Genomic DNA, 6,659 nt, shown 5'->3' with positions numbered 1-6,659 from the left:
CGTTTGTTAGGGAGTCCTTGACATGGCCCCGGTTGAGCTCCTGGGTGGTGGCCGCTTGCTCGATGCCCTTTAAGGCCACCTATTGTGGCGAACCACCGCCATCTCGTGTCGGACATCGGTATCGGGTCGATGTCTCCAATGGGCTACATTACTTGAGGGGGCGATAGCCTCGAGCTGATGCTTCGAGGAAGCCGATGGGCGAGGCATTGTAGCGGGTATGACTGGCGAGGCTTAGCTCACCCGTCGGTGTGGCACAGTCTTCTTGTGGCAATAAATGACCATTCGATGGCCTAAACGTTTCCCTGGTAATGGCGAGTGAGTCCTTGCACCATGACCTTTCACCTAGAACACTGATTACTGTTTGACAAATGTAGTTCGTTCATTTAAAACGTAGAAACACCGAGCTGGTGAAAAACGTGTCTCCACCTTTCGGCTCCCTAACCGGTCTTTCTCCACCCAGGGAAAAACCGGTCCTACATCGGCTGGTCTTCTTCCAAACACGTCTGTGCTTGAATTCTCGGTTGCCGAAAATTCTGCATCCGTTCGCTTGCCGCAATTCGGCGGAGGACCACTAACCGAATGAAAACCTACATTCTGTAGCTGCGAGTCGGCCGGTCTTTTTTATAACACCGGCTTCCCGAAGAAAACTAATATTCTGCCGCCGGACGTGCGGTTCACCGTGGAAAGGGCGAAGGCGCGGCAGCCGCGCTCGGCCGGTCTCCTTTCGAACACCAACTGCCGCAAGAATACGGATATTCTGTGGCAGGTTGCTTGCCGTGCTTTGGCTTAACACCGCTTCCAGAAGGAAAAACGGACGCCCTAAAGCCGTACATCGGCCGTTTTTTTTCTCAACATGGGCAGCCGAAAGGGAACTCAATATCTGGGAGCCGGGTAGCTGCCGTTGTGAGGCTGAAGACGGACGGCCAGAGAAATACCGAAAGGCTGGTTTCCGATTGTTGGCCGTTCATCGTATGATAAGTGGCTGCCAGAACTTGTATGCTATCCGAACATGCCAGAAAGCGCCCACATACGGGCCGGTCTTGGGACACACATTCTGTGCCGCCTGGGATAGCGCCTATGCCGCGTATCTTTTGCCTGTGTTATCTGCTGCTGTCGCCCCGACGAGCAAAGTGCAGTTTGTACGTGATGTCACTGGTCACACGTGTGTTTGTTATATATGTACGCCAGTGGCATGGAATACAGGTTGGCATTATCTTGCCCGCATCGTCGGCGGCTCTGTCCCTTTCCGGTTCTTGTGGCAGCCCAGCTGTGCTCGGCCTACTTCTAGGCTGCGACACGACCGATATCATTTTATACTTCCTCTTTAGTATCTATTGGGACATCGCTAGTTAAACGTGTGTTTTCGGCAGTTTCCGCTTATGCCAGGTCGCTGACATACATGGTCTAGAATCGTTCTGCAATCTTTATTATCTCGTCGATACTGTGCATAATGTTTCACTGCTCGTATTTGAGTCCGTACATTTTGTCTTTGCGAATAGTGTTCTTCCTTTTAGTACTTGCAAACGTCCTCCTTTTTGCACCCTCTCCTGTATTGCTGCCAGTTATATTTATTAGTGTTGTGTTTTACTTCTAGTAATCACTTTAGACACCTCGGCTAACTCTATTTGATCCATCGCATTTGTTACCTTCATGTTCTTAATTTTCACAGTTAATTACCTTTTTCTTAGTCCCTTTTCCAGTTTCGTTCCTGCATACTGTTTCTCCTACATCTGCTGCAGGTTTCGTGATTGGCGTTGTTTTGTTCTGAAGCAACACCGCAAGTTGGGCTAGTTGGTGCATGATATCGAAAAGCTTCAAAATGCACAAATGGACGGGTACAAAGAGGAGGGACCCTCTTTGTTCCCGTTCTGTGGGTGTCCCTCCTCTTTGTCCCCGTCCCTTTGTGCGCTTCGAAGTTATTTTTTTGTCAATTAGCCTGTATACACCATACTCGTTAACTTTGTTTAAAAACGAAAATTTTCCTTGCCGCATTATATTGAACTGCTCTGTTCAGGCTCTGACTAACTCCATGAAACGTTATTTACTTTTCACGAGTTTCTTTTATTTCGCTTAAAAGATTCACGCCTATCTCGAATCTAGCCATTCTATGATCACTGCTTCGAACCTACTACGCATCTACGCCCTTCACAATGCCTGGGCTGTCACCTAAAATTAAGTCAATTTCGTTTCCTCTTGTGCTTTAACGACTTTTGCATGCCTCTTTCCTATTCTGTATTTTTTAGAGGAATCTGTTTGTTAACAACACATTACTTCTCACCGAAAATCACAGACGTGTATCTCCTCCTCTGTTGCAATATTAGTCGGTTTCCTACGGACATTGCTCCCATTAGCTTCTTACCGGATTTTGCGTTAGTCACACACCACACTCGTGAACTGTGTTCTCTTCTTCATTGCTGATTGGACACCCTCTTAAAAATTGTCAATGGCTTTACATTCATAACTAGTCATTGACGCAAAGGCCTGTACTATGTTTAACCTGCCACGCTCATTCAGATTGATCACAGCGGCTTCGATCCATTCGTCAACGCTGAAGAATTCTGCCACGTTGCCTGCTAATTTTATATGGATTAGAAAATCCAGTCTCTGTTCTTTCTCCTCATTGATTCTGTGAAGCGCGAAATATATCCGCTAGTCTGCTCGATAAAGCCCTCTTCTGTTTTTCTAACTTCTCTTCACCCTTTGATATCTAACCTAATGTCCGAGAGCTCCATTAGTAGTACATCTAAGCTTCCCTCGCTATACAGGTTTCGTCCATTCAAAGTTCCAAAGATGGGGGGTCCAGACTGAGGGATTCTTAGCACCCTCTGCTGTCAATTGTGGGCTAAAGAAACAACGTTTGCATTATAGGGGTTCAAAATATATGATTTTAGTGGCCAAGGCTTGAGTGTCGTAGCAACCTGAATAAAATTACGTTGCTAAAGATTACAAAAATGGTCACATTTTTATATCATCCGCAGACAGCAAAAAAGCAATATCAATGTTAAAATTGAAAACAAAAATCACAGAGGGAAACCCGGTGCTCACCACTGGTAGCTTTGTACAATTTGCCCTAATTCTTTTGCAGAAAACATTATTGACTCCATGAAATGCTTTACTTATACCACAGAAAAACCATCACGCATGCTTGAATCAATATATGCAAAGATAGCCCGCCCCTTGTGCAAATAAAAAATCAATCACGGAGAAGAAAATCTAATTGATGGAAAATAGTATAAGTTCAATTGATTTTGAAAAGACGTCCAGGAGAGCCCTAGCAATGGTTTCAGAAACAATAAAAAAGGGCGAGGCGAATGGTGAATGGCTCAACTCTATTTCTTTCTGGTTACCATTAAACACTCAAAATTTTTTAAGGGTGCTGAAACCAGTAAAGAAGAACGCACGTATAAAATGAGCGATACTTACAGACGACTGAACATCGCTGTATTGGTATTGAGAATTGCAACAACAAATACAACTCTTCTACAAGAAAGTTTGGGTTCATCCACTTGATGCTGGTGAGAAAGTGGCCCTCGTCCGGTTGCATAAACGTGGTGGTATAACTAAGGTATTAGGGTACGTTAGTTGAATATTACCACGCTGAGTGGATATATAAACCAATATTGACAATAAAAGCACTAGGTCACTTATTAACCTCCTTTCCACTGTAGTCTGGTACACGAAATCATTCATTTCTACCTTCTGGAGTAAAAGTTTACAGACCACCGTAAGTATTGTTTAGCACCAAACGATATCTGACAATTATACGAAGCAGATGTCGTAGAAATATAACGCGTAATGTAGAGGACTGAATTACGAAAGATTATCTAGTCCATTCTTGGCTAGATGTTATGAACAATTAGAGAAGATAACTGTATGTGTCAAACCATCCACAATCTACGCGTTGGTATGTGCTGCGGACCTGCAACAGCTATTATGAATGCGTGCCTGTGTGACAAGAAAGACAATCCCCAGCCTGATTGTTTTAAACAGACTCCTCCAACCGGTCTTTTGCTTCGGGAGCTGATTTATTAAACATCATGGGATGTGGTGGAGGTGCAACGTTCAGCATTAATCAGCACGAATCCTGGTCCTTCGCAGCCGTAAGCTTCCAATGGGAGGCAGCCCTACTGGCGCTGTTGATCAACCACCAACGCCAATATCACCGATTCTCTGCGCTGGTTCCAACCATCAGCGCAACCACCCATTCTTCAGATGTCAGGGTTATCATGACGTTCAGCATTGGCTTTAAACATACAATCAGGTGAGTGCTGACAACTGGCAAGACTCCGCAAACTTAAACAACGCCGAGTTACAGTGACGGAACTGGCTCACCTGTGGTTTCACAATAACGTACGGGGCATCAAACCATAGAACGATTTTAAGACCAGGTTCTCTGAAGTAATTGGCAGAAGGGATGTGCGAAGACTACGCGTAGAACAATGCCCCGAGGAAGAGCTCAGACGCACCTACAGAAGTGCACAGGCTACACCGAAGACATTGTAGAGCTGTCAAGAAGCGTCGAGGTGTTCCTGGCTCAAAAAGATAAGGTAAAACATATTTTAAAAGAAATTGATTATGACGCTTTTTTTATGTTGCTGCTGGCCAAGAACCCGAAGACCGTGATGGAGCTCGTGAGCATTGAAGAAAGCTTTGATGAACTGCTGCCGCAGCCCGATCTGGTACAGCAATCCTTGAAGAGACATGAAGAACTCTCAAGATTGACTTTCACTTCCTTGCCGTCTTTACTGGAGACGATGACCAAAGACTTCGTCCCCGAGGAAGTGGCACGTAAACGTTTGATTCTGCCGTTTGTTACACAGCCCCGCAAGCGGATGGAGGGACCACCTTCATGGCTTCCTCCGTCTCTTCATCTGGGAACAGGTAACCAAGGCCCTGCCAACTACTCGCCAACAAGTTGCAGCTACTGCTCCCCTAACTATTCCCCAGGTAGCTAGGGTTGTTCTTTCTATGACCGGTACACTGGCATATTTTTAATATGTGAAACAGGCCGTCCGACTTAACAAACGCATCTAGACCTAAGAAACCAGCGCCTGCGTCGTTCAGTTATAAGCCAGTCACCCAGTTTTCACGTCCAATGTCGTTGGCCCCAAAGTAATCAACTGCCGGACATGCCGGACAGTCGCCCTATCTGCTATTTTTGTGGAAACACCGAGTATGTCGCACGTTACAGCGGCGGTGTATTTATTTACCTATTTCCCCTGACGGCCGGAAGGCATTACAGAGGGGAGTTGTTACAATTTACAATACAAGCACAATAAATTCAGTCAGTTTGTTTTAAAGTATATATATATATATATATATATATATATATATATATATTGTAAAAATGAATATCACAAGGGAAAGTGCTCCGGCTTAGCAAAAGCGGCACTGAAGAATATGTCGAAAAGTGATGCCGATTCTCGGACTTGTTCCACGTGTTTAAGCGGCGCTTAGCGATCGTCGATGCAAAAGCGCGACAGTCAGTCACGGCAAAACCTGGATAGCCAATCTGACAAGAGCGATGATGAGGGTGCGACGAGTGAAACTTCACTAAATGATGTCATAAGTAGCATCACGGCGCTGTCGGCTAAGCCACGCGAAGTGTTAGACCGGCTGGACATGCAAAATGTTAAACACGATGACGCTCTTTTGAAGCTGGCAGAACAACAAAAAAGTATTGAAGCCATGGAACAAGGTCTAGGGCACATGTCAGAAAACTACGACGAAATTTTGACGACTCAGGTAAATAAAATCAAATTAAAAGAACTGGAAGAAAAATCAGCATCATTTGACGTCACATTGTCAGAGCAGTAGTCAGAGATGGATAAGCTTGAGTCGATATCAAGCAGCCTTGAGCGTTATTCTCGACGGAAAAACATTGAAATTCATGGCATTGAAGAAACAGTGAACGATAACCCCTTGAGCATCGTGCTCTCTTTTACTGCAAAGCTTGGTTTGAAAGTACCTACGCCAAGGGAGATCGAAGTGATCGATAGCCTTTTAGCCAAACCTGACAAGACGCCACCCTTGCTGGTGCGGTATTCAACTACGACAATGCGGGACAGTTGACTCAGCAAACGAGTTGCGCTGATGTCAGATGCTATTTACATGAATGAAGATCTGTCTGCGTACTCTAAGAGGCTTCTTTGGATAGCAAAATGCGTGTCAAAAAAATAATCGTACAGGTTTTTCTGGGCACGGAATGGTGAAGTGTTCGTTAAAAAAGAGGACGGAATGGAAGTCGTGAAAATTCTAAATGAAGGAGGCCTGCTTAACCTCCTCTAAACTTGGATCACGAATTCAACATTATTGATGACTGGATTACAGAAATGCAAAGCTGCATCAATGAGAAAAACACGTACCAGTCATTAGATATACTTCATGTATATGTTAGTAGCGTGCACAAGAATTTGGATCTTCTTAGATTTTACACAGTTAATTGTATGTCCTTTCTGAAAGTCACTTTATTACCTGAGCGTAATGTTGACGGTTGCACTTAAAGGAATACCAAATAGACGATTTTTGTCAGTACCACTTCTGTAGGGAAAAAAGAAAAGGTAGAGGATTGGCAATTTACGTGAGAAAATTATGGCTCTGTCAACAAACGCTACTCTTGTTTAGTGAGCAGAGGTAACTTTGCTCACCATTGAAAAAGT

Source organism: Haemaphysalis longicornis, unplaced genomic scaffold (genome assembly GCF_048455015.1).
Source record: "Haemaphysalis longicornis isolate Haplotype H1 unplaced genomic scaffold, Haemaphysalis longicornis Haplotype H1 scaffold_5, whole genome shotgun sequence".
In the NCBI taxonomy this organism is placed as follows: Eukaryota; Metazoa; Arthropoda; class Arachnida; order Ixodida; family Ixodidae; genus Haemaphysalis; species Haemaphysalis longicornis.
The sequence above is the reverse complement of the archived record's forward strand: the minus strand, read 5'-3'. Positions refer to the sequence as shown.